Below are 14,667 nucleotides of genomic sequence, written 5' to 3' on the forward strand. Positions count from 1 at the left end.
GTGTCTAGTGTGCTGCGGCTCGCTGCTGCCCACCCGGCCCTGCAAGCGCTGCCGCTCCTTCTGCGCCTCTGTCCTGCAGGGCGCCTCCTTCGTGCCCCTCGGCGGGCCGGGCGGCCCGTGGACCCCGTGACGCCGAGGACCAGGACCCGGACAGATGCACCCAGGCCTCCAGAGCGTGGCTGGTTCCTTTGGAAACCTGCCCGTAGATGAGGCACCTTGTATACAGAGCTATTTTAGCGAAATTGTACAGTCTTCACCATGGTATTTCTTACAGAGCCCCCACTCCACCCCAGGACCTGCGCCCCACAACAGGCACCCCTCACTCTGCCTTGCCACGGCGGGAGGAAGACACCCCTCCCCAGACTCCCCCTCCTCTGGGGCCCCTCCTTGCTAGAAGCCCCGCCTCCAGCCAGAGGTCCCAGATAAGGCAGCCATTCATTCATTCATTCATTCATCAAAATCCTTGCCTTGCTGGCCCAGGCTCTTTACACCCGTGTCTGCTGCCGACCTGGCCCTGAGCGAGGGGGTGAGGGGGTGAGAGGGGTGCCACCCTGTGCCAGAACCTCTGCTCCCACCAGCTGAGCTCCTGGGCCCTTTGGCTGTCAGGGGGCCTGGGGGGAGCCCTGCTGGCTGATCCAGCACGCAAGCCCCTGTGACACAGGGGTGGGGGTGCTGCCAGGAGTTGCCAGGGCCAGCTTCTTGTGGACACTGGGAGGTTCTGTAGCCCTCAGCCTGCAGAGACGAGACAGGAGCCCTGGGCGGGAGGGCCCTGCACCCCCCACCATGCTTCCCCCCACCCCGCGGCCTGTCCTCCAATGAAGTCACATGCTGGCATCTGCTGTCCACTTCTGATCACCTGCGGCCCCTTGGCACTGGGATGGCATATTCAGGGAGCCAGGTGTGTCACCTGGTGGGGTGGTCCATCCTGGCGTGGCAATGGAGGGGCCTTGGGGTGTGAGGGGCCCACTGGGGTGTCTCCTGGGCTGCATGGGCCTTCTCGACCCCAGGAGAGACGGTGCCCGGGGAGCCACTGGGTACGGCAGTGGCCACAGGTGAACACGTCCCCGTTTGCTTGTTGCGCCTACAGTGAGGGACAAGGTGCCCAGAGCCCAGCGGTGACCACAGACCGGGCAGAGGCAGGGGCGAGGCCTGGCCCCAGACAGAGGGCGGTTGGGCATTGGGCTCTGGCACCCGGTCAGGGTGGCAGGATGGTGAGGACTGTGGCCGTGGGGGATGTCGCTGGCAGGCCCACCCTCCATGACAGTCCCCGCCTGGGGCCCTCGACCACTCCAGGAGAGCGGTGTCCCAGGGCGTTCGGGCTGGCGACGGAAGCCCTGGGGTGCTGGCACCCATGGCGGCTCCCACGGCAGCACAGCCGAGCTGGACGACCAGGGTTGTCGGCCGCCGTCCATCCCCTGCCAGCAGGAGGGTCCTGAGAGATGGGGGGTGGGTGGAACCCCAAGACTCAAGCTTCCAGGAGTCAGTGGCAGCCTAGAGACGCCCCGGGCGTCAGGCCAGAGTCCACAGGCCGCCCGGCGCGAGCCGGGGCAGGCAGGAAGCCGGGCTGCGGCTCAGCCGGCCCCCTTGGGTTCGTGCCACTGGAGTGGGAGTGTCTGCCCCAGACGTGCGCCTGTCGTCCCAGAGCCCAGGCCGGGGACACAGGAGCAGCTGCCGCGGTGCATCCTGCCCCGTCCGCACGCCGGCCACGCGGCCACTGCCACACGGGAGATGCTGGCCGGGCGGGCAGTCGCGTTGCTCTCCCTGACCTGGGGCGTGTACCAGAGCCTGGCCGTGCCACGGGCCACCGAGTGCGGCCTCTCCTGCTCCCAGGTGAGCCCCTGCCCTCCTCAGCTCTCATCCTGAGGGGCCCTGGTTCCTCTGAAGGTGGGCACTGGCCTGGCACCCTCAGGTGGGGTGCAGGGGCCCCAGGGGTGGTGGGTGACAGGAGGCTGAGGGGGACCTGGGGCTCGGGGACCCCTGTGAGGGGCCCTGCCTGACCCCACAGGCTGCTCTGGGCACGTCTGCCGAGATCCCGATCCTGCAGGGCAGGCTCCCTGCTCTACCTGCGCCCCGCCCTCCCGGAGGGCCCAGCCGGGGGCTCCTGCTTCTCGGGGCCACGGAGCCACGGGGCATGCCGTCTGGGGAGCTGGGCTCCGGCGGCTCTGGGCTCGCGTGACGAGGAATTGCTTCGGGGAACATGCTCCAGCAGGGAGGGGAGGGCCGCAGGGTGGGACGCAGCTCAGAGCTGAGTCCCCGGATTCCAGGGCAGGGCGCTGACTCAGTGCCGCCCGCCTCGGGGAGGGTCCCGCCAGCACCGGGGGACACGGCCCGGGAAGTGCCGCAGGGACGGAGCGGGGACCTTACGGGGCACCTGTGGCGTGTGCTGCCCCAGGGGTGGGAAGCGGCGAGCTGGACGCAGTCCCGTCCTCCGCCTTGTGACCTGGCGGGAAGCGCGCACAACGCAACCAGACGGAGGTGGCCGCGCCAGCCGCCAGCCCGCCAGCCCGCCGAGGGAAGAGGAAAGGCAGGGGGCGGCCTGTGCCGGCGCTCACGCGTGCCCCTCGGCGGCGGCCAGGCCCCCAGGACACGTGGGGACACCCAGTCCTCCTCCAGGAGGAAAGGCGGCTCCAGGAAGCCTAGGAGTGTGCCCAGCGGCAGCACCAGGGCTCGGCGACGGACAGCGTGGGCTCGGGTCAGGCGGGCCTCAGTGCGGGGGGCTGGGCTCAGGTCAGAGGTGCTGGGACCCGCGGGCTGGGGAGGCGCCCTTAGGCTGCTGCTGGGTGTGGAGGACACAGGCCCACCCCGCCCCACAGAGGAGACGGGGGTCGGGAGGAGCCGCTGGGGTGTACTGGGTAGGTGCAGATGGCAGGACGGGTACACGAGGACGGGAGAAAGGGAAGGTGGCCTTGGATTGACCCTGAGCCTTGGGACTGACGGGCAGACGGCTCCTGAGATGGGGTTCGGGCACGTGTCAGGGGAGAGACTCGTTTTGGGAGTGTGAGGCTTGAGGGCCCGGCGGACACAGAGCTGATGCTGGGGCCGAGGTCAGGGCGAGGCCGTCCCACACTGCGTGGCGCGTGGGGGGCAGGACGGGACGGGACGGCGGCGAGCAGGGAGCCTGGGTGGCAGCAGGGTCGGGAGACGGAGGAGGGGACAGCGGGAGCCTCTGCCACACCTGCCACAGGACGGTGCTGTGGCCTCGGCCGCTGTTCACTCCTCGGCGTAACATGGTCCTTGCTGACTGGCCGGCAGGGCCTGGGGGATGGGCGGTGCAGGACAGCAACACACAGCAGCACGAGTGTTGCGTGGGGGGCAAACGGGGGGGCTTGAGGCTGCGTGGGGTCACCAGGCGGCCTCCCTGCCCGACCCCGCCACTGAGGTGACCCAGCCTGGAGGCAGCTCGGTCCCGGGGCCACCCTGCCGTCCATCAAGACCGGCTCCCTTCCTCGGGCTGGAGCTCAGGCCCAGCGGGGACAGCACCTCGAAGACGTGTTTCTCAGGGGTCTGTTCCCACAAACGCCCCCCGCATGCAGCTGGGAAGCCCCGAGGAGCCCAACGGAAAACCCCAGCAGCTTCCCCACCCTGCCCCGCCCCCAGGCGCCTGGCCAGGCCGCTCCCTTGTCCTGGACACCAGGGTCCTTGGGGCAGCACGGCCCACAGGTGTCCTCCGGCCTCAACCTTTTCCCTGCTGGTCCCTCTTCCTGTGTCCCCAGGTGCACTAAAGGGCCAAGCACCAGACAGACACCCCTGTTCCACAGCTCCCCGCCCACGTGGGTCTCCCCACACGCTCTGCTGTCCCCTGAGCTTGCTGGGCTGGCTGCCTCCGCCACCTGCTCGGTCACATTCCGGACAGGGCACTGGGGTGGGCTGGCCACCCGGGGTCAACCCTGGGGTCAACCCCGGGGTCTGGCGTCTGAGGCTCCGACCCTGGCCAGCGGGCGGCTTTGCGAAGCAGAACAGCACACGCGTGAGCGGGAAGCGGGCGGAGTGCACATGCCTCCTGGTCTCGGGCCAGCAGTCCCGTGCCTAGGGCGCGCCCGCTTCGTAGTCACTGGGCAAATCCTCCAAACGCACCACTGCCCCGAAGTGAAGGCTCGTTTAGGACAGGACCAGGGGGCCGGCGGCGAGACGCAGCCCGCAGCATGCCTGCTCCCCAAGTCCAAGGACCAGAGGTGGACCCGACTCTCATGTCCCCGTCTGACCCACCTGTGCCAGCAGCACGAAGTCCAGGGTCTCCATCTGAGCCCCCAGCCCACTGTCCCAGCTGCCTGGGTCCCTAGAGGCTCAGTTCCCCGGGGGAAAGGAGCAGAGGTCACCGCTGCGTTGCTTCTCGCTGCCACTGGTGTCGCTGTTGAGCACGGCCGGGCCCTGCCATGCGGGGCAGCCGGGGTCAGTGGGGCCCGAAGGTCCAGGGGGCCCAGGCCACACCGTTACCTGAGAGACGGCTTCGTGCCGGCCTTTGGGCTGGGCTTTCACGAGGCCGGTGCCCCAGGATCCCAAGGAGGAGCCCAGGACTGTGGCACCCCATACCCACCGGGGAGCGAGGGACCCACCCAGGCTGGGTTCAGGAGGTGGGACGAGAGGTGGCCGAGCTGACCTCTCACCACCTGTCATTATTTTGTCTCCAGGGCTTCGCCTGCAAGAGCCACGTGAACCGTGAGTACATCTCGTGGTGGTGGTGGGGAGAGGGTGCCGTCCTCCCAGCCGTCCCCCACTCAGCTGCTGGGGCCACCTCATCGTCCCTGGGGGTCAGCTCTGCCCCACAGCCGGGGGGTCCCTCCCTGTCCCGGCCTGGCACTGGTGCCCAGCTGCGGGCGGCTGGATGCGGGGGTCACGCACTCCTGTTCTGCCGGATGAAGTCGCACTGCTCTCCGAAGTGGCCACACCAGGCACAGCCCCACGCGCCGGCACAGGGAGCCCCAGCTTCCTCGTATAAGTGTGTTCGTTCTGCCCAGTGTAAAATGACACCCACTTCCAAACAGCTCCGTCGTCTTTGTGAACGCCCTTCCTCCCCTTCGTCCTGACTTCAGCTTTTCCGTCTTCTGCGTTTGTGACGGCCTCGCTGCTTCGACCACGCCTTGCCGCTCTGTGCGGACCCTGCCCTTGGCCCGTGCTCCCTCGGCCCGCCTGGCTTTGCCGGATGTCTGGTTTCCAAGCGGCTGAGCCCCCGTCTCTTTCCCGAGCGAGGCCGCACTGTCTCGTCATCACCCCTCTCATGGCTTCTGGCAGAGCAAGTCCCCTCTTTGGTCCTTTCTCTCCTGCACTGTCCCGGGAGGTGGAGGTGGCAGTCTGGTACCGTGTCCCTCAGTCCACAGATGCAGACGGAGCAGCGAGACACGAGGACAAGTGGTGGCAATGCCCACCACAAAGCCAGGTGCACGCCCCCGAGCCCCGAAGCGAGCGCCGACTCCCCGAGGGGTGTGGGTGCCCAGCATCCGTGCAGCAGGGAGCAGAGGGGTGTCAGACAGGCCGGGGCAGGAGAACCCCAGACAGAGCCGGGAGGCGCTGGGAAGCCAGCACCAACTCGGGGAGAGCAGCTGAAGCCAGGGCACGAAGGCACGGGCCGGAGCGAGGGTCCGCCCCGCCCTCAGCACGGAGGTGCAGAGAGATGGGACCCACCTGTCCTTAGACCGCTCACGAGCACGCGCAAGAGGGAGCTCTGGACGAAGCTAGGAAGCCATCGAGCTGAGCCTCCCGCGGAAGGCTCGGGGAAGCTAAATTCACGTAAGTGTAAGCAACAGGACCGCATCGAGGACAGACGCCCCACAAGTAATGACCATAGAAAGAGAATAGGCTGCTGAATGACATCCCGACAGACAGCGGAGGGGCACAGGAGGGCGGGCCGGGAAGCCCCAGCGCGGACATTTCACGTCAGCGTGGTTCAGAATACTCGGAGTAAGGTGAGCGAAAATCAGAAATACCCAGAGATGAGCTGACGACACTCAGAATTAGAAATAAAGGAGAAAACATTTTAGAGAGGAAGATTACGGTAGAGCACGAGAGTGAGCAGACCTGGTCCTGGATGCCTGAAGGAACAGGGAAGGGGGAAGGGGGAAATTATTTAAAAATCAGAACGGTTTTTTAAATGAGATTAAAATGATGTGTGGATAAAGAGGAAATGTTGCAAAGAATGACGTCCGAAGCAGACCCCAGCCACAGAACAAACTCTTAAAAACTGCAGTTCGAGATTTTTTTCTTGAAAGTAGATATTGAGAGGGCAAACCACACACCTGAGCATATCGATCCTGAATTCCCAACACCAAAACATATTTTAGTGAAATCCCTGGATTTTAAAGAGGAAGGCAAAAGTGAGACCTCTGGACAAAAAAAACAGCACGCGATTCATCCGAAAAGTGTATCGTATCAGACTCGCGACGGCGACATTTTACGCTGGAGGAAAAAGACAGCAAACCCGTGGGTGCACAGGGTAAGGGAAGCGGACAATGATGTCGCGTGGCGATGGGCAGACTTGCCGAGAGACTAGAACTGAATTATTCCAGCCACAAGGAAAGAACCGGTAATTGTGGCGGCAGGTGCTGACCGCCCCGTGGCGATCAGGCTGCGACGCAGACACGTGAGACCAGCGTGGCACGCGCCCGAAATCACGCCCCGTCCGCTGTCAGACGCACTTCAATAAAAGGAAAGCTGACCTCCGGGCGTAAAGGAGCGGCCGGCAGGGACGGACAGAGGAGGCTTGTTCCCGTGACCCTCTGGTGACCCTGCCAGGCGCCAGACTGGAGAGGGAGCGTCAGAAACGGCCCTGGGAACGGCGCACGTGGCTGTTTGCAAACCAGACGTCACGCGGGCCAGCGGGGCCGGCGTGGAACAGTGCTCTGCACCCCAGCGCGCAGTGGGGCCGGGCAGAGAGACAGCACAGACCCGGTTTGCTGTTTCCAGCCATCCTTGTGCTGGGTGCTGTGGCTCTGAGGCGTGTGTTATGTGGCAGACGGCAAATGATGACGAGGACATTGCATCTGTTGTCCCCTGTGTTCTTGAGAGTCAGGATTCTGGGCACGGGAGAAAGGAGACGTGGGTATCGTCTAGAAAGGGGACGTCCTCCGCATCAGCAGCCTGAGTGCGACCTCCCGAGTCACACTTATGTTCATACGAATAGACTGCAGCTCTGTCCACAGAAAGGAAAAATCCTAGGACCGGCGACCAGCTCGTGGCCACGAGCCCCTGGCGTCCAGGCTGAGGCCTTGCAAGACGGGCTTGCAGCAAGGCAGCCAGGCAGGGCTGGAGGCCGGTCCGGGGCAGGAGCTGTGCGGGCGGGGCCTGGACGACTGGCCGCAGAGGCCATCAAACGCTGCGGGGACTCGTCCCGGGTGCTTGGAGCCCCATCAGCCGAGAGGACGGCATCTGAGTCTCGAAATATGAATCTCGACGACTTGCAATCAACCCACGCTGAAGCCTGTGCATTGGTGACACTGTTTGAACCCGTTTGTCTTCTGTGGGGACCGAGCCCGATGATCGCGGAGCCCGTGGAGGCAGAAGGGAAGGGTTAGGCCTGCCGCCTGCCCCGGGCAGGGGCCGGGCCGAGGGCCGGGCCGAGGGCCGGGCCTGAAATCCAGTCCTGGCCTTTCTCCTGAGCGGGCTTCCTGGGGGGAAGCGATGGTCCCAGCTCAGAAATGGGAACCAGACGACGGGATTGGCACACCACCGTTTTGCGTCTCCCCGTGAACGGAGCCTGGTGACAGCTGGCGTCAGCTGGTGTCACACGAGGCCGGGGTCCAGGGCGACCAGCCTCCCCAGACGGCAGTAACGCCTGGTCTCAGCAGGCTCAGGCTGGGGTCCCCTGCTGGTTTGCGGAAGTCCAGGGCAGTCCTGCCGTGGCCACAGGACCTCCAGGCCCAAGGGCCCGCCCTTCAGCCAAACAGCTGGGGACCAGGAGAGGCCGGCGTGGCCACGCTTAGGACGCCCTGCAGTGTCCGCCGAACGGCTGCGTGGTGGAACCACAGAGAAACCCGAGAAGTTGTCGCTCTGTGCGGACAGTGGCTCCTTCGGGCGAGAGAGACGGCGCCGGCCTGCCCGGGGCACCCGGGGCTGCTGGGAGGTCAAGGCCGCCGGCGCTGGCTCTGCGGCACTCACTGGGCTTCTGCGTGGGCTTCTCGGCATCCGCCGCGCGTGCTCACAGCCAACGCTTTTGAGGGGGCCCCGGCATTCTGCACGCGCCGACTCTGCAACTCGAGGGGGCCCCGGCATTCTGCACGCACCGACTCTGCAACTCGAGGGGGCCCCGGCATTCTCCACGCGCCGACTCTGCAACTCACGTTTCCGACGGTCAGGTCTCCCGGACGCTTCCGTGCTCATCCCGCGTGACACGCAGCTCACTCGGCCTGCCCGGCTCCGCCCGGGGCAGAACCAGGGCCCACGGGCTGAGGGCTCAGCCCCACAAGACTGTCCCCACTTCAGATGCCAGACGCTAGTGCAGGCTGTCCCCTCTGCTCCCGCCTGGCTACAGATCAGACACGTGTCCCCATCCCATTCGGTTACCTGTGGCTGGAGCCGCTCAGAGGTTTAGACTCAGGAACAGCAGAGGGAGGAGATGCAGGGGCGAGGGCTGGGGGGGGCTCGCAGCTTCCAAGCCCGTCTCCCTGTCTCCCGAGGTCACCAACCCAGAGGCTCCCAGAGCCCAGCCTTTTGGGATTTACGGTGGCCTCACTCCTCAGGCACGACTGAGTAAATCTCTGGCCCTGGGTGACTGACTCCACCTCCAGCCGGGCCCCCCTGGGGACAGGGGACAGTTCCAACCCTTCCCCCTCCCCCTTCCACTTGCTTCCCTTGGCAACCAGCACCCCCCTCGGGTGCTTTCCAGAAGCCACCTCATCAGCATAAACTCAGGTGTGGTCGAAGGGGGCTCCCATGAGTGACAGGACACCGGCACCTCTCATCACCCAGGACGCTCCAGGGCGCCCTGTGCCAGCACCGAGGCAGCCACCGAACGTGCATTTCTTGTTCCGAGTCCCAACAGCATGCATTCGGGCTCGAATTGCATCGAATGTATCGCTCAGTTTGAGGTGGAAATGACATCTCATGAGGTCGAGTCTTCTTTTTTTAAAAATATTTTTTTATGGTGACATTGGTTAATGAAATCCAGTAAGTTTCAGCTGTACACTTTAACAGCAAGTCAAATGTATATATTTACACTGTGTGTTCACCCCCCATAGTTCGATTTCTTTCCGACACCACGTATTTGTCCTTTGTTACCCCGTCTACCTCCCCCTCCCCCCACCCTCTGGTAACCACTAGTCTATCGTCCGTGTCCATGAGTCTCTGTTTGTTTGTCCTGCTCGTTTGTTGCTTTTAGGTTTATATCCCACATATAAGTGATACCATGTGATTTTCAGCTTTTTCTGTCTGGCTTATTTTGCTCAGCGTGATTCTCTCGAGGTCCATCCGTGTTGTCGCAAATGGCGGTGCGTCGTCTCTTCTTCTGGCTGAGTCACATTCCATCGTATAAATGTGCCACAGCTTCTTTAGCCAGTTGTCTGCTGTGGGACACTTTGGTTGCTTCCATGTTGCTGGCCACCGTGAATAACGCTGCTATGAACATCGGTCATGTGCCACAGCTTCTTTAGCCAGTTGTCTGCCGTGGGACACTTCGGTTGCTTCCATGTTGCTGGCCACCGTGAACATCGGTGTGCAAATACCTTTTCGGATAGGGGTTTCCAGGTCTTTGGGGTAAATACCCAGCAGAGGGATGGCTGGATCATGTGGTAGATCCATTCTTAGTTGTCTGAGGACCCTCCGGGCTGTTTTCCGCGGTGGCTGTGCCGGTTTGCAGGCCCCCGGCAGGGCGGGTGGCGGCGTCCGAGCAGGAGCTCTCCATCAGCTTCCGTCTTCCTGGAAGCATCTCTTTGCGGTCTCCAGAGGCTGAAGGACGCTCTGAACCCTTTCCTCACATTGCTAGATTTTCTGGTTGGTTTTTGCTGGGAGAACAGCAATGCTGCTTTTGTATATTGATCTTGTATCCAAAACCTTTGTTAAAATCTCTCTGTTATTTCTAGCTGAGTCTCTGACGTTTTCGTATCCAGGTAATCGCAGAGTCTGCAAGTAACGAGTTTACACGCCTACATCTGGCGGTTTGCTTTTGGTCCGTGGGGTGCGCTCCGGTCGCCAGGAGAGTGTTGGATGGGGAACCCTGGGCTCGGGCCTGAGTTCGTGGCGGTGATCTCCGAGGCTTACTGATAATGTTAGGTGTGCTGGGCGTTTGGAACGGACATCCTGGGTCCAGACAAGGACGTGCCTAGTGTGCCACGTCCTTTTTTCGTGAAGAGGTGTTGAATCTTACGACAACGTCCCGCGCCTCTGAGATAATCGAATCGTTTTCCTCCTTCCACCTTGTAACGAGGTGAGTTTTACTGAGGAATTTTCTAATGTCGACTGCACTTGCAGTCCTGAAACGAGTTCCCTCCTGTCCTGTTTCACACATTATGAAATCGAGGTGCTAAAATCGTCAGTAGGATCAGGCAGCTGTATTCGCGAGTGAGCCTGGCCTACACCTTCCCCTCTCGCGCAAGCCTTAGAGCATGTGGCGGTCACCTCGGGGACACCTCCGCCCGCCTCCCACTCCCCTCCCGGGCTCAGGCCTTACGAGTCTGACCCCCTATGTCTTCCTCTGTCTTCTGTAACGTCCATGTTTTGTCTCCGCGCTGCCCTGTGGTCACTAACTCTCCACGTCACGAACTCTCTCTTCCATGATGTCCAGTCTGCTCTTAAAATCGTGTATTGCATTTTAAATGTCTGTGTCCGTGGGTTTCGTTTCGGGAAACTCTATGTGTTTCTTTCAGTTCAGCTTGGTCCCTCCAGAGCTTGTTCCCTCTGCACGCATTTTCAAGCCTGTCTCTCTAGCGCAGTCGGTCTGCAGTTCACGTCCAGCACTTGTTACTGACAGGCGGCGCGGCCTGGCACCTCCGCCGGTTTGCCTTGCTCTCGTCTGTCTCTAAGTCTGTCTGCTCCAGGCCCCTGAGGAACGATTCCTGCAGTTCCCCGAGGCCTGGGAAGAAGGAGCCTCCCCCAGGCCAGATCCGCCTTTGTTTCTGAGTGGGACCCGGGAGGAACGCGTGACTGTCAGGACCAGTTCCGATTACATCACAGACCGGGATTTCTTGGGTCTTCGTGGAGAGCACCCATCTCTCCAGCACCCAGACCCACTCCCCACCCGCTCAGGGCGGGCCTCCCGCCTTGTTCCCCATCACCCAGGGTGAGCCCTGTGATTCCCCTGGTCTGTGCCCTCCCCCTAAGCCCGCGGCGTCACTGGGCTGGGTGACACCAGGCGGACGTGGCTTCCTGTGTGTGGTGTCCCTCTGGCCTTTTGCAGTCTGTGGCCCGATGATCTGGATTCTTTGGTCAACTCCCACAAGTTTTTAGTGTTTTTTTGTACATGCGATTTGTTCTCCAGCACTGTTAGCCGGCACTGTTTTCGGCAGTAGGGTTGGTCCAAACGGCCTGGCCCGCCATATCATGGGGAGCAAAACCCCAACCGTGCTTCGTCACTGCGGTGTGGCTTCCCCCTCCCTCGCCAACACGGATTTGAATCCGCCACCAGGCCAGCCAGCCCGTGTTCACCGTCCCTTCCGGGGCCCACGTCTGCCTCCCGAGCCCCCACTGCCCGCTCCGTGAGGCTCTGTGGTGGCTTAAAAATCTTTGATTAGGACCAAAGACGTTGACTTCTCCCGTCTTCATGCTGGACTTCGGGGTCACTTTCGCTCCCCGATTTTGAGCCACACGTAATTTCCCGTGTCCCCACCTCCTCGTCCTCTCCCCCGTTTTCCTGGCTTAATTCGGGACAAGAGGCTGCTGCTCCTTTGGCGTTCGGTTTCACGACAGGCGCCGTCTGCTCGGCGTCTGCGGCTCCCCCGAGCTCTTCGTTCCCATTTCTCTACCTCTTTTTTTTAATGATGGTTTTGATCCTTTTCTTGGTTGGCTGGAATAGGTCTTCATTTTTTTCCAGAAAAGATCAAAAGAGGCAGACGTCTGGTTTCCTGCAGAGGGCGCGGTTGTCACCTAGGACCGACCGCGTGGGAGGGTGAGAACTCCAAAGCCGGGTCACCTCCTGTGGGAACACTGTGCGCGGAGCCCACGCAAGGGGACCAGCCCTCCCAACCGCCGCACATTAGTGGCAGCCCGCAGGGCCTCGCCGTGAAGCCTGTGGCCAGCCAGCTTCCAGCTCCCTCCCCCAGGTGGCCTCCCCTCCAATTCCGGCCGCTGCCCTCGCTGTCCCTCCAGAAGGCTTCGAGTAGTCCACGAGATCCCTCACGTTCCCTGTTACCTGCGTGAGCTCCGAGACAATGGGGCGGGGGTAGGGCGGGCCGCACCCGGGCGCAGGGCGGGTCATGTGCGGGTGGACTCGTGGGTGGTCCCCAGCCTTTGGCATCTAAAAATAAAGCTGTGGACGGACATTCGGCGGGCAAGTCTCTGTCATCACTCTTGGCCGAGATCAAGGCGTGGAATGGCTGTATCATATAGTACATGGGCGTGTTTGACTTCTCAAGAAGTTGCCAAATGAGGTGCAGCCACCTCATGACACGATTTGGCAACTTCTTGAGAAGTCAAACACACACACACGTACTATACGATACAGCCATTCCACGCCTTGATCTCGGCCGACATCGAGCATTCCCGCCAGCAGAGCGTGGGGGTGCTGCTCCCCGCTCCCCCACCAGCCCTTGGTCGAGTCCCCTTCCCCACGGGCCACTGGGGCGCACTGGGGTTTGAGGCGGCGGTTCCCTGTTTCCTGTTAGACATCGTGTCTAATGATGTCGAACCCCTCTCCCTGTGCGTGTTTGCCATTTATTCCCTCTGCGGTGCGGTATCTGTTCAAATCTTTTGCCCATTTTTTGTTGAGTCCTTGGTTTCCTTATTAGTGAATCTGGAAAGTCATTTACCGATTCTGAATATAAGCTCCTTATCGGAGTCCGATTGACAAATATTTTACCCCAGTCTGCGACTTGTCCATTCATTCTCTTAACAGAGTCTTTCAAAGAGCAAAATTTTTAAATTTTAATGAAGTCCAGCTTATCAAATTTTTTTTACGGGTCATGATTTCGGTGTCATAGCTAAGAAATTTTTGCCTTAACCTAAAGCCACAAAGATTTTTTTTTCCCACGTTTTCTTTTAAAAGTTTTTAGGTTTTACATTTAGTCTACAGTCTGTTTTGCTTGAACTTTGTATCATATAGTGCAAGGCATGGATTAAAGTTCTTCTTTTCTTTTTATTTGCATATGGACATCCAGTTGATCCAGCACGATTCGATTTGTCGAAAAGACTACCCTTTTCCCACTGAGCCGCCTGGCGTCTTCGCTGAAAATCCATTGTCTAGAGGTGGCGGGTCTGTTTTGGGACCCTGTTCTGTTTCGTCCACTCACTTATCCTGACACCAGATCAGTCCTGAGATTAGGCAGCATCTGTCTTCCGATTTGCCCGTCTCATCAAAGATGATTTGCCCATTCTAGATGCTTTCCATTTCCACGTGAACTCTAGAGTCAGCGTGTCGACTTCTGTGAGGAAAGGCCTTCCACAAAAAGGAATTTGATCATGATTTTATTGAATCTGTACATCGATTTTGGAGGAAATTCACATCTTAACAAAATTGAGTCATCCTATCCATGAAACCGTATTCCTCTCTGTTTATCTGGGTTTTCTCTCATTTTCTTGCAGCAGTATTTTGTAGTTTTCAGGGCATCGATTTTGTATACATTTTGTCAGATTTGTCCCTGAGCACCCCATGTTTTTGCGTTATTGTCAATGGTCTTTTAAATGTCAATTTGCAGTTGTTCTTTGCTGATATATAGAAACGTGGTCGATTTTTGTATATTGATCTCCTATCTTGCAGTTTGCTAAAATCACTCATTAGTCTGGTATCTTTTTTTGTAGATGCCATCAGATTTTTTACAGAGACAGCTGTGTCATCTGTGAGTGAAGAGACAGCTTTACTTCTTCCTTTCCGAGCTGGAAAGGAAGTTTATTTTTTTGCCTAATTACATCGACTGGGATCTCCAGTACGAGGCCGACTAGGAGTGGTCAGAGCTGCAGTCCCGGGCTTGTTCCTGATCTTAGGGGGAAACAGTTCATTCTCACGCTATTAAATACGATGGTAACCGTAGGCTTCCCGGAGACGGCCTTCGTGAGGTTGAGGCAGCTGAGAGTTTTCGTTAAGACCAGATATCCGGTTTGGTCGGCTTTGCCGTGACTATTGAGATTGTCGCACACGTTTTTAAAAATGTGTTGGCGTAGTTATAGCGATGGATTTTGAACATTAAACCAACCTTGTATTCCTAGGACAAGCCGCGCTTGGTAGTTCTGCATTATTCACTTTATACCGTGGGGTTCGGTTTGCTGAAGTTTCGTTTAGAGTTTTTACTCCGTGGCCATGGGGCACATTGCTCTGTAGTTTCACCTTTTCGTATTGTTTCTGTCGAGTTTTGGTGTCGGGGAAGGAGTTCGGGACTGTTCCCTCCCTGTCGGTGTTCTGGAAGGGTCTGCGTGGAGCCGGTGTTCCTCCCTACGCGTGCTTTCGCCGACCGCTTCGTCGCTTGGTCTCCTACTTCACTGGTTGCCGCCCTGACTGCTGCGCCTACCTCTCCCCGGATTACTCGGGGCTTCTCACTCCGTCCCCAGTTTGAGATAGAATTGACTTACGACGTCGTGCTAGTTTAAAGTGGGCAC

This window comes from Pteropus alecto, unplaced genomic scaffold, assembly GCF_000325575.1.
Source record: "Pteropus alecto unplaced genomic scaffold, ASM32557v1 scaffold118, whole genome shotgun sequence".
Classification (NCBI taxonomy): Eukaryota; Metazoa; Chordata; class Mammalia; order Chiroptera; family Pteropodidae; genus Pteropus; species Pteropus alecto.